Source organism: Lissotriton vulgaris, chromosome 4_1 (genome assembly GCF_964263255.1).
Source record: "Lissotriton vulgaris chromosome 4_1, aLisVul1.2, whole genome shotgun sequence".
NCBI lineage: Eukaryota > Metazoa > Chordata > Amphibia > Caudata > Salamandridae > Lissotriton > Lissotriton vulgaris.
The window spans coordinates 520,882,722-520,908,794 of NC_141691.1; the positions used below are offsets into that span (position 1 = coordinate 520,882,722).

The 26,073-nt window shown below is 52.4% G+C and overlaps 35 non-coding genes across 35 annotated transcripts; 23 read left to right on the forward strand and 12 right to left on the reverse strand.

The window, feature by feature from the left end:
- Positions 1-866: 866 nt before the first annotated feature.
- On the reverse strand, positions 867-949 carry TRNAL-UAA (transfer RNA leucine (anticodon UAA)). Its single transcript has one exon. It is a non-coding gene; the product is annotated as a tRNA-Leu (tRNA).
- Positions 950-1,192: 243 nt separating this feature from the next.
- On the forward strand, positions 1,193-1,264 carry TRNAE-UUC (transfer RNA glutamic acid (anticodon UUC)). Its single transcript has one exon. It is a non-coding gene; the product is annotated as a tRNA-Glu (tRNA).
- A 618-nt stretch (positions 1,265-1,882) lies between these two features.
- Positions 1,883-1,954, forward strand: TRNAE-CUC (transfer RNA glutamic acid (anticodon CUC)). Its single transcript has one exon. It is a non-coding gene; the product is annotated as a tRNA-Glu (tRNA).
- Positions 1,955-3,036: 1,082 nt separating this feature from the next.
- Positions 3,037-3,119, reverse strand: TRNAL-UAA (transfer RNA leucine (anticodon UAA)). The gene has a single exon. It is a non-coding gene; the product is annotated as a tRNA-Leu (tRNA).
- A 243-nt stretch (positions 3,120-3,362) lies between these two features.
- TRNAE-UUC (transfer RNA glutamic acid (anticodon UUC)) lies at positions 3,363-3,434 on the forward strand. The gene has a single exon. It is a non-coding gene; the product is annotated as a tRNA-Glu (tRNA).
- A 618-nt stretch (positions 3,435-4,052) lies between these two features.
- TRNAE-CUC (transfer RNA glutamic acid (anticodon CUC)) lies at positions 4,053-4,124 on the forward strand. Its single transcript has one exon. It is a non-coding gene; the product is annotated as a tRNA-Glu (tRNA).
- A 1,160-nt stretch (positions 4,125-5,284) lies between these two features.
- TRNAL-UAA (transfer RNA leucine (anticodon UAA)) lies at positions 5,285-5,367 on the reverse strand. The gene has a single exon. It is a non-coding gene; the product is annotated as a tRNA-Leu (tRNA).
- Positions 5,368-5,610: 243 nt separating this feature from the next.
- On the forward strand, positions 5,611-5,682 carry TRNAE-UUC (transfer RNA glutamic acid (anticodon UUC)). The gene has a single exon. It is a non-coding gene; the product is annotated as a tRNA-Glu (tRNA).
- Positions 5,683-6,300: 618 nt separating this feature from the next.
- Positions 6,301-6,372, forward strand: TRNAE-CUC (transfer RNA glutamic acid (anticodon CUC)). The gene has a single exon. It is a non-coding gene; the product is annotated as a tRNA-Glu (tRNA).
- Positions 6,373-7,454: 1,082 nt separating this feature from the next.
- On the reverse strand, positions 7,455-7,537 carry TRNAL-UAA (transfer RNA leucine (anticodon UAA)). Its single transcript has one exon. It is a non-coding gene; the product is annotated as a tRNA-Leu (tRNA).
- A 243-nt stretch (positions 7,538-7,780) lies between these two features.
- Positions 7,781-7,852, forward strand: TRNAE-UUC (transfer RNA glutamic acid (anticodon UUC)). Its single transcript has one exon. It is a non-coding gene; the product is annotated as a tRNA-Glu (tRNA).
- A 618-nt stretch (positions 7,853-8,470) lies between these two features.
- TRNAE-CUC (transfer RNA glutamic acid (anticodon CUC)) lies at positions 8,471-8,542 on the forward strand. Its single transcript has one exon. It is a non-coding gene; the product is annotated as a tRNA-Glu (tRNA).
- Positions 8,543-9,624: 1,082 nt separating this feature from the next.
- Positions 9,625-9,707, reverse strand: TRNAL-UAA (transfer RNA leucine (anticodon UAA)). The gene has a single exon. It is a non-coding gene; the product is annotated as a tRNA-Leu (tRNA).
- A 243-nt stretch (positions 9,708-9,950) lies between these two features.
- TRNAE-UUC (transfer RNA glutamic acid (anticodon UUC)) lies at positions 9,951-10,022 on the forward strand. The gene has a single exon. It is a non-coding gene; the product is annotated as a tRNA-Glu (tRNA).
- A 618-nt stretch (positions 10,023-10,640) lies between these two features.
- On the forward strand, positions 10,641-10,712 carry TRNAE-CUC (transfer RNA glutamic acid (anticodon CUC)). The gene has a single exon. It is a non-coding gene; the product is annotated as a tRNA-Glu (tRNA).
- A 1,160-nt stretch (positions 10,713-11,872) lies between these two features.
- TRNAL-UAA (transfer RNA leucine (anticodon UAA)) lies at positions 11,873-11,955 on the reverse strand. The gene has a single exon. It is a non-coding gene; the product is annotated as a tRNA-Leu (tRNA).
- Positions 11,956-12,198: 243 nt separating this feature from the next.
- Positions 12,199-12,270, forward strand: TRNAE-UUC (transfer RNA glutamic acid (anticodon UUC)). Its single transcript has one exon. It is a non-coding gene; the product is annotated as a tRNA-Glu (tRNA).
- Positions 12,271-12,888: 618 nt separating this feature from the next.
- On the forward strand, positions 12,889-12,960 carry TRNAE-CUC (transfer RNA glutamic acid (anticodon CUC)). Its single transcript has one exon. It is a non-coding gene; the product is annotated as a tRNA-Glu (tRNA).
- A 1,082-nt stretch (positions 12,961-14,042) lies between these two features.
- On the reverse strand, positions 14,043-14,125 carry TRNAL-UAA (transfer RNA leucine (anticodon UAA)). Its single transcript has one exon. It is a non-coding gene; the product is annotated as a tRNA-Leu (tRNA).
- Positions 14,126-14,368: 243 nt separating this feature from the next.
- TRNAE-UUC (transfer RNA glutamic acid (anticodon UUC)) lies at positions 14,369-14,440 on the forward strand. Its single transcript has one exon. It is a non-coding gene; the product is annotated as a tRNA-Glu (tRNA).
- A 618-nt stretch (positions 14,441-15,058) lies between these two features.
- On the forward strand, positions 15,059-15,130 carry TRNAE-CUC (transfer RNA glutamic acid (anticodon CUC)). Its single transcript has one exon. It is a non-coding gene; the product is annotated as a tRNA-Glu (tRNA).
- Positions 15,131-16,212: 1,082 nt separating this feature from the next.
- Positions 16,213-16,295, reverse strand: TRNAL-UAA (transfer RNA leucine (anticodon UAA)). Its single transcript has one exon. It is a non-coding gene; the product is annotated as a tRNA-Leu (tRNA).
- A 243-nt stretch (positions 16,296-16,538) lies between these two features.
- Positions 16,539-16,610, forward strand: TRNAE-UUC (transfer RNA glutamic acid (anticodon UUC)). The gene has a single exon. It is a non-coding gene; the product is annotated as a tRNA-Glu (tRNA).
- A 618-nt stretch (positions 16,611-17,228) lies between these two features.
- On the forward strand, positions 17,229-17,300 carry TRNAE-CUC (transfer RNA glutamic acid (anticodon CUC)). Its single transcript has one exon. It is a non-coding gene; the product is annotated as a tRNA-Glu (tRNA).
- A 1,160-nt stretch (positions 17,301-18,460) lies between these two features.
- TRNAL-UAA (transfer RNA leucine (anticodon UAA)) lies at positions 18,461-18,543 on the reverse strand. Its single transcript has one exon. It is a non-coding gene; the product is annotated as a tRNA-Leu (tRNA).
- A 243-nt stretch (positions 18,544-18,786) lies between these two features.
- Positions 18,787-18,858, forward strand: TRNAE-UUC (transfer RNA glutamic acid (anticodon UUC)). Its single transcript has one exon. It is a non-coding gene; the product is annotated as a tRNA-Glu (tRNA).
- A 618-nt stretch (positions 18,859-19,476) lies between these two features.
- Positions 19,477-19,548, forward strand: TRNAE-CUC (transfer RNA glutamic acid (anticodon CUC)). The gene has a single exon. It is a non-coding gene; the product is annotated as a tRNA-Glu (tRNA).
- A 1,082-nt stretch (positions 19,549-20,630) lies between these two features.
- TRNAL-UAA (transfer RNA leucine (anticodon UAA)) lies at positions 20,631-20,713 on the reverse strand. Its single transcript has one exon. It is a non-coding gene; the product is annotated as a tRNA-Leu (tRNA).
- A 243-nt stretch (positions 20,714-20,956) lies between these two features.
- Positions 20,957-21,028, forward strand: TRNAE-UUC (transfer RNA glutamic acid (anticodon UUC)). The gene has a single exon. It is a non-coding gene; the product is annotated as a tRNA-Glu (tRNA).
- Positions 21,029-21,646: 618 nt separating this feature from the next.
- On the forward strand, positions 21,647-21,718 carry TRNAE-CUC (transfer RNA glutamic acid (anticodon CUC)). The gene has a single exon. It is a non-coding gene; the product is annotated as a tRNA-Glu (tRNA).
- A 1,082-nt stretch (positions 21,719-22,800) lies between these two features.
- Positions 22,801-22,883, reverse strand: TRNAL-UAA (transfer RNA leucine (anticodon UAA)). The gene has a single exon. It is a non-coding gene; the product is annotated as a tRNA-Leu (tRNA).
- Positions 22,884-23,126: 243 nt separating this feature from the next.
- On the forward strand, positions 23,127-23,198 carry TRNAE-UUC (transfer RNA glutamic acid (anticodon UUC)). The gene has a single exon. It is a non-coding gene; the product is annotated as a tRNA-Glu (tRNA).
- A 618-nt stretch (positions 23,199-23,816) lies between these two features.
- Positions 23,817-23,888, forward strand: TRNAE-CUC (transfer RNA glutamic acid (anticodon CUC)). The gene has a single exon. It is a non-coding gene; the product is annotated as a tRNA-Glu (tRNA).
- Positions 23,889-24,982: 1,094 nt separating this feature from the next.
- TRNAL-UAA (transfer RNA leucine (anticodon UAA)) lies at positions 24,983-25,065 on the reverse strand. The gene has a single exon. It is a non-coding gene; the product is annotated as a tRNA-Leu (tRNA).
- A 243-nt stretch (positions 25,066-25,308) lies between these two features.
- On the forward strand, positions 25,309-25,380 carry TRNAE-UUC (transfer RNA glutamic acid (anticodon UUC)). The gene has a single exon. It is a non-coding gene; the product is annotated as a tRNA-Glu (tRNA).
- Positions 25,381-26,073: the final 693 nt, after the last annotated feature.

Consider the following 26,073-nt stretch of genomic DNA (forward strand, 5'->3'; position numbering starts at 1 on the left):
TCTGACCCCATGGCCTGTGGCAGGTAGTCCTCCTTTGACTGGGCCGCAGGCTTTGTCTCCAAATGGCGTCCTGGACCCACTGCAACCCACCTGTTTGCTAAAACGGAAGTCTGCCTCTGGGTAAGAAAAAGCTGAGCTGCACGTACGGAAAGCGGCAGAGGCCAGAGGCGGGGAGGGTGTGGCAAGGGCTGCCTGATTTGCATAGTGACCTGTTGCATCTTGGGAATGTACAGGCTTTGGAGCTTAACAGGTACTGCAGGTGTCTGCCTGGCCTGAGAGATGCCTGTCTGGTGCTCCCCTCAGGACACACAGGCCTTCCATTCGAGCATGGAGGGTGAGGGACATGGGTCACCCTCATATACAGGGGTGTGGGCATGGGCAGGATAGGTTGTGGGGGACCCGTCAGGGCATTGCCCGTTCGGAAGGCGAGAGGAGGCGGGGCAGGAAACTCTGCTCAATTTCTTTCCCAGAGGCCTGTGGAGAACCCTTTGCACGTTTGAGCCAGCCGGGCCTGCATCAGCAGATCCTGCTCCACTGGGAAGGGAGAGCCTGTAGGCGTAAATCAAAAAAAGGGGAGAAATCTGCAAATTCTAGCGGCAGACCCATGTTGCCCAGGAAGCAATCAGTTTCTCCTACTCCCTATAGTGGAAAAAGACATAGGAGGTGTATTTCTCTAGGCAGGGGCTCTGTGTAGATGGCACTTCATTGCTCTGGGAAGCATCCATGCTGGTGGAAGAGTAGCAGCAGACTCCACACCTGAGGCTTGAATGGGGACCGTTGGGGAGGGGCAGTGGGAGGCCGAGGAGGGCGGAGGAAAATGCTTTTCAAAAGCATCTGCACGTTCCTACAAACCTGCTGAAAACCCATACCAGGAATGGGGCTCGAGCCCATGCGGACAAACGTCCATTGGATCTTAAGTCCAACGCCTTAACCACTCGGCCACCCTGGTGAGACCCAAGGATTTACTTTCTTCAACTCCCTTTTTATGCTTGCTGCTGTAGCACCAGCTGTCCAGCAAGAGGTGATTGCAGAGTTAAAAGGCTTTTGCAGGAGGTTAAATGTAATTGCTTATAACAAACACACTGTGTGACACCTAACTTTCTCCCACTCGGACCTTACCGTTAATTTTTATATTGGAGTTAGCTTAGTCACAATAAGGGGGTGAGCAAGGCAGGCACACTAGAGCATCTACTCCCTGGTGGTCTAGTGGCTAGGATTCGGCGCTTTCACCGCCGCGGCCCGGGTTCGATTTCCGGTCAGGGAAGATCCCTCTAAAGCATAGATTGCTTAATTTGTCTGTGTATCTTTTTTAAAAGAAGGTCTTTAAAAAGGCACCCCTCCCAATAGATGAAAGCGGAGGAATGGGGCTTGTTCTCCTGTGCCCCAGGTTGCTTTGCCCCCATTGACCTAAGCCACCTTTGTGCGCACGCAGTCCCCCACCCAGTCAGGTGCTCTATGTTGGCGTGAAGTGCAGTACCAGCTCAACAGAAAGGTAAATTGCTGGAAAACCCTGCTGTGATGCATACATCTACTTTGGAGCACTCTTCTCCTTTGCACTCTTGAATCGCTTAAGCGCAATGTATTCTTCCAGCAAGCTGAATAACGAGATAGGTGAGAGAAGGTGTACCAGCTGTCTGTGCGCCATCAGCAGCCACTAGGTGTCCCTCTTGTGTTTTCCCGGGGATCCTGATTGTGCAGGAATTCATCGGTTCAGTAGCAAGGGGGAGAGGATGGCCTGTGCCTGGAAGTGACAGGCAGTCTGGTGGCATCATGAGGATTAAGTTCCGATTCATATTTGCTGTAGAATAAAATATGTTTTCAGCCCCCATGAGCTTTGTCACTCGGAGAGCAGTGTATGAACTTTTGCTGCACGGCTCTGGGCTCCCTGGTGGTCTAGTGGTTAGGATTCGGCGCTCTCACCGCCGCGGCCCGGGTTCGATTCCCGGTCAGGGAAAAGTCCCTCTTCTGACCGTGAAAGCTTTTCCTTCCCGTAGGTCAGGGCTTCTCAAAATGAAGTTGCTTTTCTGACTCACAATTTGCCTAGCATGACGCAGTATCGCTCAAAATATGATTTTCGCAAGGTTCCTTTAGAGCTGCTTCCCATGGTGGGAGGCAAGGCTCTTGAGCAAGTGAGATCCTGTATTCCGAGGCGCGCTTCCTTTTGTAGGCTTCTGACCCCATGGCCTGTGGCAGGTAGTCCTCCTTTGACTGGGCCGCAGGCTTTGTCTCCAAATGGCGTCCTGGACCCACTGCAACCCACCTGTTTGCTAAAACGGAAGTCTGCCTCTGGGTAAGAAAAAGCTGAGCTGCACGTACGGAAAGCGGCAGAGGCCAGAGGCGGGGAGGGTGTGGCAAGGGCTGCCTGATTTGCATAGTGACCTGTTGCATCTTGGGAATGTACAGGCTTTGGAGCTTAACAGGTACTGCAGGTGTCTGCCTGGCCTGAGAGATGCCTGTCTGGTGCTCCCCTCAGGACACACAGGCCTTCCATTCGAGCATGGAGGGTGAGGGACATGGGTCACCCTCATATACAGGGGTGTGGGCATGGGCAGGATAGGTTGTGGGGGACCCGTCAGGGCATTGCCCGTTCGGAAGGCGAGAGGAGGCGGGGCAGGAAACTCTGCTCAATTTCTTTCCCAGAGGCCTGTGGAGAACCCTTTGCACGTTTGAGCCAGCCGGGCCTGCATCAGCAGATCCTGCTCCACTGGGAAGGGGGAGCCTGTAGGCGTAAATCAAAAAAAGGGGAGAAATCTGCAAATTCTAGCGGCAGACCCATGTTGCCCAGGAAGCAATCAGTTTCTCCTGCTCCCTATAGTGGAAAAAGACATAGGAGGTGTATTTCCCTAGGCAGGGGCTCTGTGTAGATGGCACTTCATTGCTCTGGGAAGCATCCATGCTGGTAGAAGAGTAGCAGCAGACTCCACACCTGAGGCTTGAATGGGGACCGTTGGGGAGGGGCAGTGGGAGGCCGAGGAGGGCGGAGGAAAATGCTTTTCAAAAGCATCTGCACGTTCCTACAAACCTGCTGAAAACCCATACCAGGAATGGGGCTCGAACCCATGCGGACAAACGTCCATTGGATCTTAAGTCCAACGCCTTAACCACTCGGCCACCCTGGTGAGACCCAAGGATTTACTTTCTTCAACTCCCTTTTTATGCTTGCTGCTGTAGCACCAGCTGTCCAGCAAGAGGTGATTGCAGAGTTAAAAGGCTTTTGCAGGAGGTTAAAAGTAATTGCTTATAACAAACACACTGTGTGACACCTAACTTTCTCCCACTCGGACCTTACCGTTAATTTTTATATTGGAGTTAGCTTAGTCACAATAAGGGGGTGAGCAAGGCAGGCACACTAGAGCATCTACTCCCTGGTGGTCTAGTGGCTAGGATTCGGCGCTTTCACCGCCGCGGCCCGGGTTCGATTCCCGGTCAGGGAAGATCCCTCTAAAGCATAGATTGCTTAATTTGTCTGTGTATCTTTTTTAAAAGAAGGTCTTTAAAAAGGCACCCCTCCCAATAGATGAAAGCGGAGGAATGGGGCTTGTTCTCCTGTGCCCCAGGTTGCTTTGCCCCCATTGACCTAAGCCACCTTTGTGCGCACGCAGTCCCCCACCCAGTCAGGTGCTCTATGTTGGCGTGAAGTGCAGTACCAGCTCAACAGAAAGGTAAATTGCTGGAAAACCCTGCTGTGATGCATACATCTACTTTGGAGCACTCTTCTCCTTTGCACTCTTGAATCGCTTAAGCGCAATGTATTCTTCCAGCAAGCTGAATAACGAGATAGGTGAGAGAAGGTGTACCAGCTGTCTGTGCGCCATCAGCAGCCACTAGGTGTCCCTCTTGTGTTTTCCCGGGGATCCTGATTGTGCAGGAATTCATCGGTTCAGTAGCAAGGGGGAGAGGATGGCCTGTGCCTGGAAGTGACAGGCAGTCTGGTGGCATCATGAGGATTAAGTTCCGATTCATATTTGCTGTAGAATAAAATATGTTTTCAGCCCCCATGAGCTTTGTCACTCGGAGAGCAGTGTATGAACTTTTGCTGCACGGCTCTGGGCTCCCTGGTGGTCTAGTGGTTAGGATTCGGCGCTCTCACCGCCGCGGCCCGGGTTCGATTCCCGGTCAGGGAAAAGTCCCTCTTCTGACCTTGAAAGCTTTTCCTTCCCGTAGGTCAGGGCTTCTCAAAATGAAGTTGCTTTTCTGACTCACAATTTGCCTAGCATGACGCAGTATCGCTCAAAATATGATTTTCGCAAGGTTCCTTTAGAGCTGCTTCCCATGGTGGGAGGCAAGGATCTTGAGCAAGTGAGATCCTGTATTCCGAGGCGCGCTTCCTTTTGTAGGCTTCTGACCCCATGGCCTGTGGCAGGTAGTCCTCCTTTGACTGGGCCGCAGGCTTTGTCTCCAAATGGCGTCCTGGACCCACTGCAACCCACCTGTTTGCTAAAACGGAAGTCTGCCTCTGGGTAAGAAAAAGCTGAGCTGCACGTACGGAAAGCGGCAGAGGCCAGAGGCGGGGAGGGTGTGGCAAGGGCTGCCTGATTTGCATAGTGACCTGTTGCATCTTGGGAATGTACAGGCTTTGGAGCTTAACAGGTACTGCAGGTGTCTGCCTGGCCTGAGAGATGCCTGTCTGGTGCTCCCCTCAGGACACACAGGCCTTCCATTCGAGCATGGAGGGTGAGGGACATGGGTCACCCTCATATACAGCTTAAGCGCAATGTATTCTTCCAGCAAGCTGAATAACGAGATAGGTGAGAGAAGGTGTACCAGCTGTCTGTGCGCCATGGGCAGGATAGGTTGTGGGGGACCCGTCAGGGCATTGCCCGTTTGGAAGCCCGTTCGGAAGGCGAGAGGAGGCGGGGCAGGAAACTCTGCTCAATTTCTTTCCCAGAGGCCTGTGGAGAACCCTTTGCACGTTTGAGCCAGCCGGGCCTGCATCAGCAGATCCTGCTCCACTGGGAAGGGAGAGCCTGTAGGCGTAAATCAAAAAAAGGGGAGAAATCTGCAAATTCTAGTGGCAGACCCATGTTGCCCAGGAAGCAATCAGTTTCTCCTGCTCCCTATAGTGGAAAAAGACATAGGAGGTGTATTTCTCTAGGCAGGGGCTCTGTGTAGATGGCACTTCATTGCTCTGGGAAGCATCCATGCTGGTAGAAGAGTAGCAGCAGACTCCACACCTGAGGCTTGAATGGGGACCGTTGGGGAGGGGCAGTGGGAGGCCCAGGAGGGCGGAGGAAAATGCTTTTCAAAAGCATCTGCACGTTCCTACAAACCTGCTGAAAACCCATACCAGGAATGGGGCTCGAACCCATGCGGACAAACGTCCATTGGATCTTAAGTCCAACGCCTTAACCACTCGGCCACCCTGGTGAGACCCAAGGATTTACTTTCTTCAACTACCTTTTTATGCTTGCTGCTGTAGCACCAGCTGTCCAGCAAGAGGTGATTGCAGAGTTAAAAGGCTTTTGCAGGAGGTTAAAAGTAATTGCTTATAACAAACACACTGTGTGACACCTAACTTTCTCCCACTCGGACTTTACCGTTAATTTTTATATTGGAGTTAGCTTAGTCACAATAAGGGGGTGAGCAAGGCAGGCACGCTAGAGCATCTACTCCCTGGTGGTCTAGTGGCTAGGATTCGGCGCTTTCACCGCCGCGGCCCGGGTTCGATTCCCGGTCAGGGAAGATCCCTCTAAAGCATAGATTGCTTAATTTGTCTGTGTATCTTTTTTAAAAGAAGGTCTTTAAAAAGGCACCCCTCCCAATAGATGAAAGCGGAGGAATGGGGCTTGTTCTCCTGTGCCCCAGGTTGCTTTGCCCCCATTGACCTAAGCCACCTTTGTGCGCACGCAGTCCCCCACCCAGTCAGGTGCTCTATGTTGGCGTGAAGTGCAGTACCAGCTCAACAGAAAGGTAAATTGCTGGAAAACCCTGCTGTGATGCATACATCTACTTTGGAGCACTCTTCTCCTTTGCACTCTTGAATCGCTTAAGCGCAATGTATTCTTCCAGCAAGCTGAATAACGAGATAGGTGAGAGAAGGTGTACCAGCTGTCTGTGCGCCATCAGCAGCCACTAGGTGTCCCTCTTGGGTTTTCCCGGGGATCCTGATTGTTCAGGAATTCATCGGTTCAGTAGCAAGGGGGAGAGGATGGCCTGTGCCTGGAAGTGACAGGCAGTCTGGTGGCATCATGAGGATTAAGTTCCGATTCATATTTGCTGTAGAATAAAATATGTTTTCAGCCCCCATGAGCTTTGTCACTCGGAGAGCAGTGTATGAACTTTTGCTGCACAGCTCTGGGCTCCCTGGTGGTCTAGTGGTTAGGATTCGGCGCTCTCACCGCCGCGGCCCGGGTTCGATTCCCGGTCAGGGAAAAGTCCCTCTTCTGACCTTGAAAGCTTTTCCTTCCCGTAGGTCAGGGCGTCTCAAAATGAAGTTGCTTTTCTGACTCACAATTTGCCTAGCATGACGCAGTATCGCTCAAAATATGATTTTCGCAAGGTTCCTTTAGAGCTGCTTCCCATGGTGGGAGGCAAGGCTCTTGAGCAAGTGAGATCCTGTATTCCGAGGCGCGCTTCCTTTTGTAGGCTTCTGACCCCATGGCCTGTGGCAGGTAGTCCTCCTTTGACTGGGCCGCAGGCTTTGTCTCCAAATGGCGTCCTGGACCCACTGCAACCCACCTGTTTGCTAAAACGGAAGTCTGCCTCTGGGTAAGAAAAAGCTGAGCTGCACGTACGGAAAGCGGCAGAGGCCAGAGGCGGGGAGGGTGTGGCAAGGGCTGCCTGATTTGCATAGTGACCTGTTGCATCTTGGGAATGTACAGGCTTTGGAGCTTAACAGGTTCTGCAGGTGTCTGCCTGGCCTGAGAGATGCCTGTCTGGTGCTCCCCTCAGGACACACAGGCCTTCCATTCGAGCATGGAGGGTGAGGGGCATGGGTCACCCTCATATACAGGGGTGTGGGCATGGGCAGGATAGGTTGTGGGGGACCCGTCAGGGCATTGCCCGTTCGGAAGGCGAGAGGAGGCGGGGCAGGAAACTCTGCTCAATTTCTTTCCCAGAGGCCTGTGGAGAACCCTTTGCACGTTTGAGCCAGCCGGGCCTGCATCAGCAGATCCTGCTCCACTGGGAAGGGAGAGCCTGTAGGCGTAAATCAAAAAAAGGGGAGAAATCTGCAAATTCTAGCGGCAGACCCATGTTGCCCAGGAAGCAATCAGTTTCTCCTACTCCCTATAGTGGAAAAAGACATAGGAGGTGTATTTCTCTAGGCAGGGGCTCTGTGTAGATGGCACTTCATTGCTCTGGGAAGCATCCATGCTGGTGGAAGAGTAGCAGCAGACTCCACACCTGAGGCTTGAATGGGGACCGTTGGGGAGGGGCAGTGGGAGGCCGAGGAGGGCGGAGGAAAATGCTTTTCAAAAGCATCTGCACGTTCCTACAAACCTGCTGAAAACCCATACCAGGAATGGGGCTCGAGCCCATGCGGACAAACGTCCATTGGATCTTAAGTCCAACGCCTTAACCACTCGGCCACCCTGGTGAGACCCAAGGATTTACTTTCTTCAACTCCCTTTTTATGCTTGCTGCTGTAGCACCAGCTGTCCAGCAAGAGGTGATTGCAGAGTTAAAAGGCTTTTGCAGGAGGTTAAAAGTAATTGCTTATAACAAACACACTGTGTGACACCTAACTTTCTCCCACTCGGACCTTACCGTTAATTTTTATATTGGAGTTAGCTTAGTCACAATAAGGGGGTGAGCAAGGCAGGCACACTAGAGCATCTACTCCCTGGTGGTCTAGTGGCTAGGATTCGGCGCTTTCACCGCCGCGGCCCGGGTTCGATTCCCGGTCAGGGAAGATCCCTCTAAAGCATAGATTGCTTAATTTGTCTGTGTATCTTTTTTAAAAGAAGGTCTTTAAAAAGGCACCCCTCCCAATAGATGAAAGCGGAGGAATGGGGCTTGTTCTCCTGTGCCCCAGGTTGCTTTGCCCCCATTGACCTAAGCCACCTTTGTGCGCACGCAGTCCCCCACCCAGTCAGGTGCTCTATGTTGGCGTGAAGTGCAGTACCAGCTCAACAGAAAGGTAAATTGCTGGAAAACCCTGCTGTGATGCATACATCTACTTTGGAGCACTCTTCTCCTTTGCACTCTTGAATCGCTTAAGCGCAATGTATTCTTCCAGCAAGCTGAATAACGAGATAGGTGAGAGAAGGTGTACCAGCTGTCTGTGCGCCATCAGCAGCCACTAGGTGTCCCTCTTGTGTTTTCCCGGGGATCCTGATTGTGCAGGAATTCATCGGTTCAGTAGCAAGGGGGAGAGGATGGCCTGTGCCTGGAAGTGACAGGCAGTCTGGTGGCATCATGAGGATTAAGTTCCGATTCATATTTGCTGTAGAATAAAATATGTTTTCAGCCCCCATGAGCTTTGTCACTCGGAGAGCAGTGTATGAACTTTTGCTGCACGGCTCTGGGCTCCCTAGTGGTCTAGTGGTTAGGATTCGGCGCTCTCACCGCCGCGGCCCGGGTTCGATTCCCGGTCAGGGAAAAGTCCCTCTTCTGACCGTGAAAGCTTTTCCTTCCCGTAGGTCAGGGCTTCTCAAAATGAAGTTGCTTTTCTGACTCACAATTTGCCTAGCATGACGCAGTATCGCTCAAAATATGATTTTCGCAAGGTTCCTTTAGAGCTGCTTCCCATGGTGGGAGGCAAGGCTCTTGAGCAAGTGAGATCCTGTATTCCGGGGCGCGCTTCCTTTTGTAGGCTTCTGACCCCATGGCCTGTGGCAGGTAGTCCTCCTTTGACTGGGCCGCAGGCTTTGTCTCCAAATGGCGTCCTGGACCCACTGCAACCCACCTGTTTGCTAAAACGGAAGTCTGCCTCTGGGTAAGAAAAAGCTGAGCTGCACGTACGGAAAGCGGCAGAGGCCAGAGGCGGGGAGGGTGTGGCAAGGGCTGCCTGATTTGCATAGTGACCTGTTGCATCTTGGGAATGTACAGGCTTTGGAGCTTAACAGGTACTGCAGGTGTCTGCCTGGCCTGAGAGATGCCTGTCTGGTGCTCCCCTCAGGACACACAGGCCTTCCATTCGAGCATGGAGGGTGAGGGACATGGGTCACCCTCATATACAGGGGTGTGGGCATGGGCAGGATAGGTTGTGGGGGACCCGTCAGGGCATTGCCCGTTCGGAAGGCGAGAGGAGGCGGGGCAGGAAACTCTGCTCAATTTCTTTCCCAGAGGCCTGTGGAGAACCCTTTGCACGTTTGAGCCAGCCGGGCCTGCATCAGCAGATCCTGCTCCACTGGGAAGGGGGAGCCTGTAGGCGTAAATCAAAAAAAGGGGAGAAATCTGCAAATTCTAGCGGCAGACCCATGTTGCCCAGGAAGCAATCAGTTTCTCCTGCTCCCTATAGTGGAAAAAGACATAGGAGGTGTATTTCTCTAGGCAGGGGCTCTGTGTAGATGGCACTTCATTGCTCTGGGAAGCATCCATGCTGGTAGAAGAGTAGCAGCAGACTCCACACCTGAGGCTTGAATGGGGACCGTTGGGGAGGGGCAGTGGGAGGCCGAGGAGGGCGGAGGAAAATGCTTTTCAAAAGCATCTGCACGTTCCTACAAACCTGCTGAAAACCCATACCAGGAATGGGGCTCGAACCCATGCGGACAAACGTCCATTGGATCTTAAGTCCAACGCCTTAACCACTCGGCCACCCTGGTGAGACCCAAGGATTTACTTTCTTCAACTCCCTTTTTATGCTTGCTGCTGTAGCACCAGCTGTCCAGCAAGAGGTGATTGCAGAGTTAAAAGGCTTTTGCAGGAGGTTAAAAGTAATTGCTTATAACAAACACACTGTGTGACACCTAACTTTCTCCCACTCGGACCTTACCGTTAATTTTTATATTGGAGTTAGCTTAGTCACAATAAGGGGGTGAGCAAGGCAGGCACACTAGAGCATCTACTCCCTGGTGGTCTAGTGGCTAGGATTCGGCGCTTTCACCGCCGCGGCCCGGGTTCGATTCCCGGTCAGGGAAGATCCCTCTAAAGCATAGATTGCTTAATTTGTCTGTGTATCTTTTTTAAAAGAAGGTCTTTAAAAAGGCACCCCTCCCAATAGATGAAAGCGGAGGAATGGGGCTTGTTCTCCTGTGCCCCAGGTTGCTTTGCCCCCATTGACCTAAGCCACCTTTGTGCGCACGCAGTCCCCCACCCAGTCAGGTGCTCTATGTTGGCGTGAAGTGCAGTACCAGCTCAACAGAAAGGTAAATTGCTGGAAAACCCTGCTGTGATGCATACATCTACTTTGGAGCACTCTTCTCCTTTGCACTCTTGAATCGCTTAAGCGCAATGTATTCTTCCAGCAAGCTGAATAACGAGATAGGTGAGAGAAGGTGTACCAGCTGTCTGTGCGCCATCAGCAGCCACTAGGTGTCCCTCTTGTGTTTTCCCGGGGATCCTGATTGTGCAGGAATTCATCGGTTCAGTAGCAAGGGGGAGAGGATGGCCTGTGCCTGGAAGTGACAGGCAGTCTGGTGGCATCATGAGGATTAAGTTCCGATTCATATTTGCTGTAGAATAAAATATGTTTTCAGCCCCCATGAGCTTTGTCACTCGGAGAGCAGTGTATGAACTTTTGCTGCACGGCTCTGGGCTCCCTGGTGGTCTAGTGGTTAGGATTCGGCGCTCTCACCGCCGCGGCCCGGGTTCGATTCCCGGTCAGGGAAAAGTCCCTCTTCTGACCTTGAAAGCTTTTCCTTCCCGTAGGTCAGGGCTTCTCAAAATGAAGTTGCTTTTCTGACTCACAATTTGCCTAGCATGACGCAGTATCGCTCAAAATATGATTTTCGCAAGGTTCCTTTAGAGCTGCTTCCCATGGTGGGAGGCAAGGATCTTGAGCAAGTGAGATCCTGTATTCCGAGGCGCGCTTCCTTTTGTAGGCTTCTGACCCCATGGCCTGTGGCAGGTAGTCCTCCTTTGACTGGGCCGCAGGCTTTGTCTCCAAATGGCGTCCTGGACCCACTGCAACCCACCTGTTTGCTAAAACGGAAGTCTGCCTCTGGGTAAGAAAAAGCTGAGCTGCACGTACGGAAAGCGGCAGAGGCCAGAGGCGGGGAGGGTGTGGCAAGGGCTGCCTGATTTGCATAGTGACCTGTTGCATCTTGGGAATGTACAGGCTTTGGAGCTTAACAGGTACTGCAGGTGTCTGCCTGGCCTGAGAGATGCCTGTCTGGTGCTCCCCTCAGGACACACAGGCCTTCCATTCGAGCATGGAGGGTGAGGGACATGGGTCACCCTCATATACAGCTTAAGCGCAATGTATTCTTCCAGCAAGCTGAATAACGAGATAGGTGAGAGAAGGTGTACCAGCTGTCTGTGCGCCATGGGCAGGATAGGTTGTGGGGGACCCGTCAGGGCATTGCCCGTTTGGAAGCCCGTTCGGAAGGCGAGAGGAGGCGGGGCAGGAAACTCTGCTCAATTTCTTTCCCAGAGGCCTGTGGAGAACCCTTTGCACGTTTGAGCCAGCCGGGCCTGCATCAGCAGATCCTGCTCCACTGGGAAGGGAGAGCCTGTAGGCGTAAATCAAAAAAAGGGGAGAAATCTGCAAATTCTAGTGGCAGACCCATGTTGCCCAGGAAGCAATCAGTTTCTCCTGCTCCCTATAGTGGAAAAAGACATAGGAGGTGTATTTCTCTAGGCAGGGGCTCTGTGTAGATGGCACTTCATTGCTCTGGGAAGCATCCATGCTGGTAGAAGAGTAGCAGCAGACTCCACACCTGAGGCTTGAATGGGGACCGTTGGGGAGGGGCAGTGGGAGGCCCAGGAGGGCGGAGGAAAATGCTTTTCAAAAGCATCTGCACGTTCCTACAAACCTGCTGAAAACCCATACCAGGAATGGGGCTCGAACCCATGCGGACAAACGTCCATTGGATCTTAAGTCCAACGCCTTAACCACTCGGCCACCCTGGTGAGACCCAAGGATTTACTTTCTTCAACTACCTTTTTATGCTTGCTGCTGTAGCACCAGCTGTCCAGCAAGAGGTGATTGCAGAGTTAAAAGGCTTTTGCAGGAGGTTAAAAGTAATTGCTTATAACAAACACACTGTGTGACACCTAACTTTCTCCCACTCGGACTTTACCGTTAATTTTTATATTGGAGTTAGCTTAGTCACAATAAGGGGGTGAGCAAGGCAGGCACGCTAGAGCATCTACTCCCTGGTGGTCTAGTGGCTAGGATTCGGCGCTTTCACCGCCGCAGCCCGGGTTCGATTCCCGGTCAGGGAAGATCCCTCTAAAGCATAGATTGCTTAATTTGTCTGTGTATCTTTTTTAAAAGAAGGTCTTTAAAAAGGCACCCCTCCCAATAGATGAAAGCGGAGGAATGGGGCTTGTTCTCCTGTGCCCCAGGTTGCTTTGCCCCCATTGACCTAAGCCACCTTTGTGCGCACGCAGTCCCCCACCCAGTCAGGTGCTCTATGTTGGCGTGAAGTGCAGTACCAGCTCAACAGAAAGGTAAATTGCTGGAAAACCCTGCTGTGATGCATACATCTACTTTGGAGCACTCTTCTCCTTTGCACTCTTGAATCGCTTAAGCGCAATGTATTCTTCCAGCAAGCTGAATAACGAGATAGGTGAGAGAAGGTGTACCAGCTGTCTGTGCGCCATCAGCAGCCACTAGGTGTCCCTCTTGTGTTTTCCCGGGGATCCTGATTGTGCAGGAATTCATCGGTTCAGTAGCAAGGGGGAGAGGATGGCCTGTGCCTGGAAGTGACAGGCAGTCTGGTGGCATCATGAGGATTAAGTTCCGATTCATATTTGCTGTAGAATAAAATATGTTTTCAGCCCCCATGAGCTTTGTCACTCGGAGAGCAGTGTATGAACTTTTGCTGCACGGCTCTGGGCTCCCTGGTGGTCTAGTGGTTAGGATTCGGCGCTCTCACCGCCGCGGCCCGGGTTCGATTCCCGGTCAGGGAAAAGTCCCTCTTCTGACCGTGAAAGCTTTTCCTTCCCGTAGGTCAGGGCTTCTCAAAATGAAGTTGCTTTTCTGACTCACAATTTGCCTAGCATGACGCAGTATCGCTCAAAATATGATTTTCGCAAGGTTCCTTTAGAGCTGCTTCCCATGGTGGGAGGCAAGGCTCTTGAGCAAGTGAGATCCTGTATTCCGAGGCGCGCTTCCTTTTGTAGGCTTCTGACCCCATGGCCTGTGGCAGGTAGTCCTCCTTTGACTGGGCCGCAGGCTTTGTCTCCAAATGGCGTCCTGGACCCACTGCAACCCACCTGTTTGCTAAAACGGAAGTCTGCCTCTGGGTAAGAAAAAGCTGAGCTGCACGTACGGAAAGCGGCAGAGGCCAGAGGCGGGGAGGGTGTGGCAAGGGCTGCCTGATTTGCATAGTGACCTGTTGCATCTTGGGAATGTACAGGCTTTGGAGCTTAACAGGTACTGCAGGTGTCTGCCTGGCCTGAGAGATGCCTGTCTGGTGCTCCCCTCAGGACACACAGGCCTTCCATTCGAGCATGGAGGGTGAGGGACATGGGTCACCCTCATATACAGGGGTGTGGGCATGGGCAGGATAGGTTGTGGGGGACCCGTCAGGGCATTGCCCGTTCGGAAGGCGAGAGGAGGCGGGGCAGGAAACTCTGCTCAATTTCTTTCCCAGAGGCCTGTGGAGAACCCTTTGCACGTTTGAGCCAGCCGGGCCTGCATCAGCAGATCCTGCTCCACTGGGAAGGGGGAGCCTGTAGGCGTAAATCAAAAAAAGGGGAGAAATCTGCAAATTCTAGCGGCAGACCCATGTTGCCCAGGAAGCAATCAGTTTCTCCTGCTCCCTATAGTGGAAAAAGACATAGGAGGTGTATTTCTCTAGGCAGGGGCTCTGTGTAGATGGCACTTCATTGCTCTGGGAAGCATCCATGCTGGTAGAAGAGTAGCAGCAGACTCCACACCTGAGGCTTGAATGGGGACCGTTGGGGAGGGGCAGTGGGAGGCCGAGGAGGGCGGAGGAAAATGCTTTTCAAAAGCATCTGCACGTTCCTACAAACCTGCTGAAAACCCATACCAGGAATGGGGCTCGAACCCATGCGGACAAACGTCCATTGGATCTTAAGTCCAACGCCTTAACCACTCGGCCACCCTGGTGAGACCCAAGGATTTACTTTCTTCAACTCCCTTTTTATGCTTGCTGCTGTAGCACCAGCTGTCCAGCAAGAGGTGATTGCAGAGTTAAAAGGCTTTTGCAGGAGGTTAAAAGTAATTGCTTATAACAAACACACTGTGTGACACCTAACTTTCTCCCACTCGGACCTTACCGTTAATTTTTATATTGGAGTTAGCTTAGTCACAATAAGGGGGTGAGCAAGGCAGGCACACTAGAGCATCTACTCCCTGGTGGTCTAGTGGCTAGGATTCGGCGCTTTCACCGCCGCGGCCCGGGTTCGATTCCCGGTCAGGGAAGATCCCTCTAAAGCATAGATTGCTTAATTTGTCTGTGTATCTTTTTTAAAAGAAGGTCTTTAAAAAGGCACCCCTCCCAATAGATGAAAGCGGAGGAATGGGGCTTGTTCTCCTGTGCCCCAGGTTGCTTTGCCCCCATTGACCTAAGCCACCTTTGTGCGCACGCAGTCCCCCACCCAGTCAGGTGCTCTATGTTGGCGTGAAGTGCAGTACCAGCTCAACAGAAAGGTAAATTGCTGGAAAACCCTGCTGTGATGCATACATCTACTTTGGAGCACTCTTCTCCTTTGCACTCTTGAATCGCTTAAGCGCAATGTATTCTTCCAGCAAGCTGAATAACGAGATAGATGAGAGAAGGTGTACCAGCTGTCTGTGCGCCATCAGCAGCCACTAGGTGTCCCTCTTGTGTTTTCCCGGGGATCCTGATTGTGCAGGAATTCATCGGTTCAGTAGCAAGGGGGAGAGGATGGCCTGTGCCTGGAAGTGACAGGCAGTCTGGTGGCATCATGAGGATTAAGTTCCGATTCATATTTGCTGTAGAATAAAATATGTTTTCAGCCCCCATGAGCTTTGTCACTCGGAGAGCAGTGTATGAACTTTTGCTGCACGGCTCTGGGCTCCCTGGTGGTCTAGTGGTTAGGATTCGGCGCTCTCACCGCCGCGGCCCGGGTTCGATTCCCGGTCAGGGAAAAGTCCCTCTTCTGACCTTGAAAGCTTTTCCTTCCCGTAGGTCAGGGCGTCTCAAAATGAAGTTGCTTTTCTGACTCACAATTTGCCTAGCATGACGCAGTATCGCTCAAAATATGATTTTCGCAAGGTTCCTTTAGAGCTGCTTCCCATGGTGGGAGGCAAGGATCTTGAGCAAGTGAGATCCTGTATTCCGAGGCGCGCTTCCTTTTGTAGGCTTCTGACCCCATGGCCTGTGGCAGGTAGTCCTCCTTTGACTGGGCCGCAGGCTTTGTCTCCAAATGGCGTCCTGGACCCACTGCAACCCACCTGTTTGCTAAAACGGAAGTCTGCCTCTGGGTAAGAAAAAGCTGAGCTGCACGTACGGAAAGCGGCAGAGGCCAGAGGCGGGGAGGGTGTGGCAAGGGCTGCCTGATTTGCATAGTGACCTGTTGCATCTTGGGAATGTACAGGCTTTGGAGCTTAACAGGTACTGCAGGTGTCTGCCTGGCCTGAGAGATGCCTGTCTGGTGCTCCCCTCAGGACACACAGGCCTTCCATTCGAGCATGGAGGGTGAGGGACATGGGTCACCCTCATATACAGGGGTGTGGGCATGGGCAGGATAGGTTGTGGGGGACCCGTCAGGGCATTGCCCGTTCGGAAGGCGAGAGGAGGCGGGGCAGGAAACTCTGCTCAATTTCTTTCCCAGAGGCCTGTGGAGAACCCTTTGCACGTTTGAGCCAGCCGGGCCTGCATCAGCAGATCCTGCTCCACTGGGAAGGGGGAGCCTGTAGGCGTAAATCAAAAAAAGGGGAGAAATCTGCAAATTCTAGCGGCAGACCCATGTTGCCCAGGAAGCAATCAGTTTCTCCTGCTCCCTATAGTGGAAAAAGACATAGGAGGTGTATTTCTCTAGGCAGGGGCTCTGTGTAGATGGCACTTCATTGCTCTGGGAAGCATCCATGCTGGTAGAAGAGTAGCAGCAGACTCCACACCTGAGGCTTGAATGGGGACCGTTGGGGAGGGGCAGTGGGAGGCCGAGGAGGGCGGAGGAAAATGCTTTTCAAAAGCATCTGCACGTTCCTACAAACCTGCTGAAAACCCATACCAGGAATGGGGCTCGAACCCATGCGGACAAACGTCCATTGGATCTTAAGTCCAACGCCTTAACCACTCGGCCACCCTGGTGAGACCCAAGGATTTACTTTCTTCAACTCCCTTTTTATGCTTGCTGCTGTAGCACCAGCTGTCCAGCAAGAGGTGATTGCAGAGTTAAAAGGCTTTTGCAGGAGGTTAAAAGTAATTGCTTATAACAAACACACTGTGTGACACCTAACTTTCTCCCACTCGGACCTTACCGTTAATTTTTATATTGGAGTTAGCTTAGTCACAATAAGGGGGTGAGCAAGGCAGGCACACTAGAGCATCTACTCCCTGGTGGTCTAGTGGCTAGGATTCGGCGCTTTCACCGCCGCGGCCCGGGTTCGATTCCCGGTCAGGGAAGATCCCTCTAAAGCATAGATTGCTTAATTTGTCTGTGTATCTTTTTTAAAAGAAGGTCTTTAAAAAGGCACCCCTCCCAATAGATGAAAGCGGAGGAATGGGGCTTGTTCTCCTGTGCCCCAGGTTGCTTTGCCCCCATTGACCTAAGCCACCTTTGTGCGCACGCAGTCCCCCACCCAGTCAGGTGCTCTATGTTGGCGTGAAGTGCAGTACCAGCTCAACAGAAAGGTAAATTGCTGGAAAACCCTGCTGTGATGCATACATCTACTTTGGAGCACTCTTCTCCTTTGCACTCTTGAATCGCTTAAGCGCAATGTATTCTTCCAGCAAGCTGAATAACGAGATAGATGAGAGAAGGTGTACCAGCTGTCTGTGCGCCATCAGCAGCCACTAGGTGTCCCTCTTGTGTTTTCCCGGGGATCCTGATTGTGCAGGAATTCATCGGTTCAGTAGCAAGGGGGAGAGGATGGCCTGTGCCTGGAAGTGACAGGCAGTCTGGTGGCATCATGAGGATTAAGTTCCGATTCATATTTGCTGTAGAATAAAATATGTTTTCAGCCCCCATGAGCTTTGTCACTCGGAGAGCAGTGTATGAACTTTTGCTGCACGGCTCTGGGCTCCCTGGTGGTCTAGTGGTTAGGATTCGGCGCTCTCACCGCCGCGGCCCGGGTTCGATTCCCGGTCAGGGAAAAGTCCCTCTTCTGACCTTGAAAGCTTTTCCTTCCCGTAGGTCAGGGCTTCTCAAAATGAAGTTGCTTTTCTGACTCACAATTTGCCTAGCATGACGCAGTATCGCTCAAAATATGATTTTCGCAAGGTTCCTTTAGAGCTGCTTCCCATGGTGGGAGGCAAGGATCTTGAGCAAGTGAGATCCTGTATTCCGAGGCGCGCTTCCTTTTGTAGGCTTCTGACCCCATGGCCTGTGGCAGGTAGTCCTCCTTTGACTGGGCCGCAGGCTTTGTCTCCAAATGGCGTCCTGGACCCACTGCAACCCACCTGTTTGCTAAAACGGAAGTCTGCCTCTGGGTAAGAAAAAGCTGAGCTGCACGTACGGAAAGCGGCAGAGGCCAGAGGCGGGGAGGGTGTGGCAAGGGCTGCCTGATTTGCATAGTGACCTGTTGCATCTTGGGAATGTACAGGCTTTGGAGCTTAACAGGTACTGCAGGTGTCTGCCTGGCCTGAGAGATGCCTGTCTGGTGCTCCCCTCAGGACACACAGGCCTTCCATTCGAGCATGGAGGGTGAGGGACATGGGTCACCCTCATATACAGCTTAAGCGCAATGTATTCTTCCAGCAAGCTGAATAACGAGATAGGTGAGAGAAGGTGTACCAGCTGTCTGTGCACCATGGGCAGGATAGGTTGTGGGGGACCCGTCAGGGCATTGCCCGTTTGGAAGCCCGTTCGGAAGGCGAGAGGAGGCGGGGCAGGAAACTCTGCTCAATTTCTTTCCCAGAGGCCTGTGGAGAACCCTTTGCACGTTTGAGCCAGCCGGGCCTGCATCAGCAGATCCTGCTCCACTGGGAAGGGAGAGCCTGTAGGCGTAAATCAAAAAAAGGGGAGAAATCTGCAAATTCTAGTGGCAGACCCATGTTGCCCAGGAAGCAATCAGTTTCTCCTGCTCCCTATAGTGGAAAAAGACATAGGAGGTGTATTTCTCTAGGCAGGGGCTCTGTGTAGATGGCACTTCATTGCTCTGGGAAGCATCCATGCTGGTAGAAGAGTAGCAGCAGACTCCACACCTGAGGCTTGAATGGGGACCGTTGGGGAGGGGCAGTGGGAGGCCCAGGAGGGCGGAGGAAAATGCTTTTCAAAAGCATCTGCACGTTCCTACAAACCTGCTGAAAACCCATACCAGGAATGGGGCTCGAACCCATGCGGACAAACGTCCATTGGATCTTAAGTCCAACGCCTTAACCACTCGGCCACCCTGGTGAGACCCAAGGATTTACTTTCTTCAACTACCTTTTTATGCTTGCTGCTGTAGCACCAGCTGTCCAGCAAGAGGTGATTGCAGAGTTAAAAGGCTTTTGCAGGAGGTTAAAAGTAATTGCTTATAACAAACACACTGTGTGACACCTAACTTTCTCCCACTCGGACTTTACCGTTAATTTTTATATTGGAGTTAGCTTAGTCACAATAAGGGGGTGAGCAAGGCAGGCACGCTAGAGCATCTACTCCCTGGTGGTCTAGTGGCTAGGATTCGGCGCTTTCACCGCCGCGGCCCGGGTTCGATTCCCGGTCAGGGAAGATCCCTCTAAAGCATAGATTGCTTAATTTGTCTGTGTATCTTTTTTAAAAGAAGGTCTTTAAAAAGGCACCCCTCCCAATAGATGAAAGCGGAGGAATGGGGCTTGTTCTCCTGTGCCCCAGGTTGCTTTGCCCCCATTGACCTAAGCCACCTTTGTGCGCACGCAGTCCCCCACCCAGTCAGGTGCTCTATGTTGGCGTGAAGTGCAGTACCAGCTCAACAGAAAGGTAAATTGCTGGAAAACCCTGCTGTGATGCATACATCTACTTTGGAGCACTCTTCTCCTTTGCACTCTTGAATCGCTTAAGCGCAATGTATTCTTCCAGCAAGCTGAATAACGAGATAGGTGAGAGAAGGTGTACCAGCTGTCTGTGCGCCATCAGCAGCCACTAGGTGTCCCTCTTGGGTTTTCCCGGGGATCCTGATTGTGCAGGAATTCATCGGTTCAGTAGCAAGGGGGAGAGGATGGCCTGTGCCTGGAAGTGACAGGCAGTCTGGTGGCATCATGAGGATTAAGTTCCGATTCATATTTGCTGTAGAATAAAATATGTTTTCAGCCCCCATGAGCTTTGTCACTCGGAGAGCAGTGTATGAACTTTTGCTGCACAGCTCTGGGCTCCCTGGTGGTCTAGTGGTTAGGATTCGGCGCTCTCACCGCCGCAGCCCGGGTTCGATTCCCGGTCAGGGAAAAGTCCCTCTTCTGACCTTGAAAGCTTTTCCTTCCCGTAGGTCAGGGCGTCTCAAAATGAAGTTGCTTTTCTGACTCACAATTTGCCTAGCATGACGCAGTATCGCTCAAAATATGATTTTCGCAAGGTTCCTTTAGAGCTGCTTCCCATGGTGGGAGGCAAGGCTCTTGAGCAAGTGAGATCCTGTATTCCGAGGCGCGCTTCCTTTTGTAGGCTTCTGACCCCATGGCCTGTGGCAGGTAGTCCTCCTTTGACTGGGCCGCAGGCTTTGTCTCCAAATGGCGTCCTGGACCCACTGCAACCCACCTGTTTGCTAAAACGGAAGTCTGCCTCTGGGTAAGAAAAAGCTGAGCTGCACGTACGGAAAGCGGCAGAGGCCAGAGGCGGGGAGGGTGTGGCAAGGGCTGCCTGATTTGCATAGTGACCTGTTGCATCTTGGGAATGTACAGGCTTTGGAGCTTAACAGGTACTGCAGGTGTCTGCCTGGCCTGAGAGATGCCTGTCTGGTGCTCCCCTCAGGACACACAGGCCTTCCATTCGAGCATGGAGGGTGAGGGGCATGGGTCACCCTCATATACAGGGGTGTGGGCATGGGCAGGATAGGTTGTGGGGGACCCGTCAGGGCATTGCCCGTTCAGGAGGCGAGAGGAGGCGGGGCAGGAAACTCTGCTCAATTTCTTTCCCAGAGGCCTGTGGAGAACCCTTTGCACGTTTGAGCCAGCCGGGCCTGCATCAGCAGATCCTGCTCCACTGGGAAGGGAGAGCCTGTAGGCGTAAATCAAAAAAAGGGGAGAAATCTGCAAATTCTAGCGGCAGACCCATGTTGCCCAGGAAGCAATCAGTTTCTCCTACTCCCTATAGTGGAAAAAGACATAGGAGGTGTATTTCTCTAGGCAGGGGCTCTGTGTAGATGGCACTTCATTGCTCTGGGAAGCATCCATGCTGGTGGAAGAGTAGCAGCAGACTCCACACCTGAGGCTTGAATGGGGACCGTTGGGGAGGGGCAGTGGGAGGCCGAGGAGGGCGGAGGAAAATGCTTTTCAAAAGCATCTGCACGTTCCTACAAACCTGCTGAAAACCCATACCAGGAATGGGGCTCGAGCCCATGCGGACAAACGTCCATTGGATCTTAAGTCCAACGCCTTAACCACTCGGCCACCCTGGTGAGACCCAAGGATTTACTTTCTTCAACTCCCTTTTTATGCTTGCTGCTGTAGCACCAGCTGTCCAGCAAGAGGTGATTGCAGAGTTAAAAGGCTTTTGCAGGAGGTTAAAAGTAATTGCTTATAACAAACACACTGTGTGACACCTAACTTTCTCCCACTCGGACCTTACCGTTAATTTTTATATTGGAGTTAGCTTAGTCACAATAAGGGGGTGAGCAAGGCAGGCACACTAGAGCATCTACTCCCTGGTGGTCTAGTGGCTAGGATTCGGCGCTTTCACCGCCGCGGCCCGGGTTCGATTCCCGGTCAGGGAAGATCCCTCTAAAGCATAGATTGCTTAATTTGTCTGTGTATCTTTTTTAAAAGAAGGTCTTTAAAAAGGCACCCCTCCCAATAGATGAAAGCGGAGGAATGGGGCTTGTTCTCCTGTGCCCCAGGTTGCTTTGCCCCCATTGACCTAAGCCACCTTTGTGCGCACGCAGTCCCCCACCCAGTCAGGTGCTCTATGTTGGCGTGAAGTGCAGTACCAGCTCAACAGAAAGGTAAATTGCTGGAAAACCCTGCTGTGATGCATACATCTACTTTGGAGCACTCTTCTCCTTTGCACTCTTGAATCGCTTAAGCGCAATGTATTCTTCCAGCAAGCTGAATAACGAGATAGGTGAGAGAAGGTGTACCAGCTGTCTGTGCGCCATCAGCAGCCACTAGGTGTCCCTCTTGTGTTTTCCCGGGGATCCTGATTGTGCAGGAATTCATCGGTTCAGTAGCAAGGGGGAGAGGATGGCCTGTGCCTGGAAGTGACAGGCAGTCTGGTGGCATCATGAGGATTAAGTTCCGATTCATATTTGCTGTAGAATAAAATATGTTTTCAGCCCCCATGAGCTTTGTCACTCGGAGAGCAGTGTATGAACTTTTGCTGCACGGCTCTGGGCTCCCTGGTGGTCTAGTGGTTAGGATTCGGCGCTCTCACCGCCGCGGCCCGGGTTCGATTCCCGGTCAGGGAAAAGTCCCTCTTCTGACCGTGAAAGCTTTTCCTTCCCGTAGGTCAGGGCTTCTCAAAATGAAGTTGCTTTTCTGACTCACAATTTGCCTAGCATGACGCAGTATCGCTCAAAATATGATTTTCGCAAGGTTCCTTTAGAGCTGCTTCCCATGGTGGGAGGCAAGGATCTTGAGCAAGTGAGATCCTGTATTCCGAGGCGCGCTTCCTTTTGTAGGCTTCTGACCCCATGGCCTGTGGCAGGTAGTCCTCCTTTGACTGGGCCGCAGGCTTTGTCTCCAAATGGCGTCCTGGACCCACTGCAACCCACCTGTTTGCTAAAACGGAAGTCTGCCTCTGGGTAAGAAAAAGCTGAGCTGCACGTACGGAAAGCGGCAGAGGCCAGAGGCGGGGAGGGTGTGGCAAGGGCTGCCTGATTTGCATAGTGACCTGTTGCATCTTGGGAATGTACAGGCTTTGGAGCTTAACAGGTACTGCAGGTGTCTGCCTGGCCTGAGAGATGCCTGTCTGGTGCTCCCCTCAGGACACACAGGCCTTCCATTCGAGCATGGAGGGTGAGGGACATGGGTCACCCTCATATACAGGGGTGTGGGCATGGGCAGGATAGGTTGTGGGGGACCCGTCAGGGCATTGCCCGTTCGGAAGGCGAGAGGAGGCGGGGCAGGAAACTCTGCTCAATTTCTTTCCCAGAGGCCTGTGGAGAACCCTTTGCACGTTTGAGCCAGCCGGGCCTGCATCAGCAGATCCTGCTCCACTGGGAAGGGGGAGCCTGTAGGCGTAAATCAAAAAAAGGGGAGAAATCTGCAAATTCTAGCGGCAGACCCATGTTGCCCAGGAAGCAATCAGTTTCTCCTGCTCCCTATAGTGGAAAAAGACATAGGAGGTGTATTTCTCTAGGCAGGGGCTCTGTGTAGATGGCACTTCATTGCTCTGGGAAGCATCCATGCTGGTAGAAGAGTAGCAGCAGACTCCACACCTGAGGCTTGAATGGGGACCGTTGGGGAGGGGCAGTGGGAGGCCGAGGAGGGCGGAGGAAAATGCTTTTCAAAAGCATCTGCACGTTCCTACAAACCTGCTGAAAACCCATACCAGGAATGGGGCTCGAACCCATGCGGACAAACGTCCATTGGATCTTAAGTCCAACGCCTTAACCACTCGGCCACCCTGGTGAGACCCAAGGATTTACTTTCTTCAACTACCTTTTTATGCTTGCTGCTGTAGCACCAGCTGTCCAGCAAGAGGTGATTGCAAAGTTAAAAGGCTTTTGCAGGAGGTTAAAAGTAATTGCTTATAACAAACACACTGTGTGACACCTAACTTTCTCCCACTCGGACTTTACCGTTAATTTTTATATTGGAGTTAGCTTAGTCACAATAAGGGGGTGAGCAAGGCAGGCACACTAGAGCATCTACTCCCTGGTGGTCTAGTGGCTAGAATTCGGCACTTTCACCGCCGCGGCCCGGGTTCGATTCCCGGTCAGGGAAGATCCCTCTAAAGCATAGATTGCTTAATTTGTCTGTGTATCTTTTTTAAAAGAAGGTCTTTAAAAAGGCACCCCTCCCAATAGATGAAAGCGAAGGAATGGGGCTTGTTCTCCTGTGCCCCAGGTTGCTTTGCCCCCATTGACCTAAGCCACCTTTGTGCGCACGCAGTCCCCCACCCAGTCAGGTGCTCTATGTTGGCGTGAAGTGCAGTACCAGCTCAACAGAAAGGTAAATTGCTGGAAAACCCTGCTGTGATGCATACATCTACTTTGGAGCACTCTTCTCCTTTGCACTCTTGAATCGCTTAAGCGCAATGTATTCTTCCAGCAAGCTGAATAACGAGATAGGTGAGAGAAGGTGTACCAGCTGTCTGTGCGCCATCAGCAGCCACTAGGTGTCCCTCTTGTGTTTTCCCGGGGATCCTGATTGTGCAGGAATTCATCGGTTCAGTAGCAAGGGGGAGAGGATGGCCTGTGCCTGGAAGTGACAGGCAGTCTGGTGGCATCATGAGGATTAAGTTCCGATTCATATTTGCTGTAGAATAAAATATGTTTTCAGCCCCCATGAGCTTTGTCACTCGGAGAGCAGTGTATGAACTTTTGCTGCACGGCTCTGGGCTCCCTGGTGGTCTAGTGGTTAGGATTCGGCGCTCTCACCGCCGCGGCCCGGGTTCGATTCCCGGTCAGGGAAAAGTCCCTCTTCTGACCTTGAAAGCTTTTCCTTCCCGTAGGTCAGGGCGTCTCAAAATGAAGTTGCTTTTCTGACTCACAATTTGCCTAGCATGACGCAGTATCGCTCAAAATATGATTTTCGCAAGGTTCCTTTAGAGCTGCTTCCCATGGTGGGAGGCAAGGCTCTTGAGCAAGTGAGATCCTGTATTCCGAGGCGCGCTTCCTTTTGTAGGCTTCTGACCCCATGGCCTGTGGCAGGTAGTCCTCCTTTGACTGGGCCGCAGGCTTTGTCTCCAAATGGCGTCCTGGACCCACTGCAACCCACCTGTTTGCTAAAACGGAAGTCTGCCTCTGGGTAAGAAAAAGCTGAGCTGCACGTACGGAAAGCGGCAGAGGCCAGAGGCGGGGAGGGTGTGGCAAGGGCTGCCTGATTTGCATAGTGACCTGTTGCATCTTGGGAATGTACAGGCTTTGGAGCTTAACAGGTACTGCAGGTGTCTGCCTGGCCTGAGAGATGCCTGTCTGGTGCTCCCCTCAGGACACACAGGCCTTCCATTCGAGCATGGAGGGTGAGGGACATGGGTCACCCTCATATACAGGGGTGTGGGCATGGGCAGGATAGGTTGTGGGGGACCCGTCAGGGCATTGCCCGTTTGGAAGCCCGTTCGGAAGGCGAGAGGAGGCGGGGCTGGAAACTCTGCTCAATTTCTTTCCCAGAGGCCTGTGGAGAACCCTTTGCACGTTTGAGCCAGCCGGGCCTGCATCAGCAGATCCTGCTCCACTGGGAAGGGAGAGCCTGTAGGCGTAAATCAAAAAAAGGGGAGAAATCTGCAAATTCTAGCGGCAGACCCATGTTGCCCAGGAAGCAATCAGTTTCTCCTGCTCCCTATAGTGGAAAAAGACATAGGAGGTGTATTTCTCTAGGCAGGGGCTCTGTGTAGATGGCACTTCATTGCTCTGGGAAGCATCCATGCTGGTAGAAGAGTAGCAGCAGACTCCACACCTGAGGCTTGAATGGGGACCGTTGGGGAGGGGCAGTGGGAGGCCGAGGAGGGCGGAGGAAAATGCTTTTCAAAAGCATCTGCACGTTCCTACAAACCTGCTGAAAACCCATACCAGGAATGGGGCTCGAACCCATGCGGACAAACGTCCATTGGATCTTAAGTCCAACGCCTTAACCACTCGGCCACCCTGGTGAGACCCAAGGATTTACTTTCTTCAACTCCCTTTTTATGCTTGCTGCTGTAGCACCAGCTGTCCAGCAAGAGGTGATTGCAGAGTTAAAAGGCTTTTGCAGGAGGTTAAAAGTAATTGCTTATAACAAACACACTGTGTGACACCTAACTTTCTCCCACTCGGACCTTACCGTTAATTTTTATATTGGAGTTAGCTTAGTCACAATAAGGGGGTGAGCAAGGCAGGCACACTAGAGCATCTACTCCCTGGTGGTCTAGTGGCTAGGATTCGGCGCTTTCACTGCCGCGGCCCAGGTTCGATTCCCGGTCAGGGAAAAGTCCCTCTTCTGACCTTGAAAGCTTTTCCTTCCCGTAGGTCAGGGCTTCTCAAAATGAAGTTGCTTTTCTGACTCACAATTTGCCTAGCATGACGCAGTATCGCTCAAAATATGATTTTCGCAAGGTTCCTTTAGAGCTGCTTCCCATGGTGGGAGGCAAGGCTCTTGAGCAAGTGAGATCCTGTATTCCGAGGCGCGCTTCCTTTTGTAGGCTTCTGACCCCATGGCCTGTGGCAGGTAGTCCTCCTTTGGCTGGGCTGCAGGCTTTGTCTCCAAATGGCGTCCTGGACCCACTGCAACCCACCTGTTTGCTAAAACGGAAGTCTGCCTCTGGGTAAGAAAAAGCTGAGCTGCACGTACGGAAAGCGGCAGAGGCCAGAGGCGGGGAGGGTGTGGCAAGGGCTGCCTGATTTGCATAGTGACCTGTTGCATCTTGGGAATGTACAGGCTTTGGAGCTTAACAGGTACTGCAGGTGTCTGCCTGGCCTGAGAGATGCCTGTCTGGTGCTCCCCTCAGGACACACAGGCCTTCCATTCGAGCATGGAGGGTGAGGGACATGGGTCACCCTCATATACAGGGGTGTGGGCATGGGCAGGATAGGTTGTGGGGGACCCGTCAGGGCATTGCCCGTTCGGAAGGCGAGAGGAGGCGGGGCAGGAAACTCTGCTCAATTTCTTTCCCAGAGGCCTG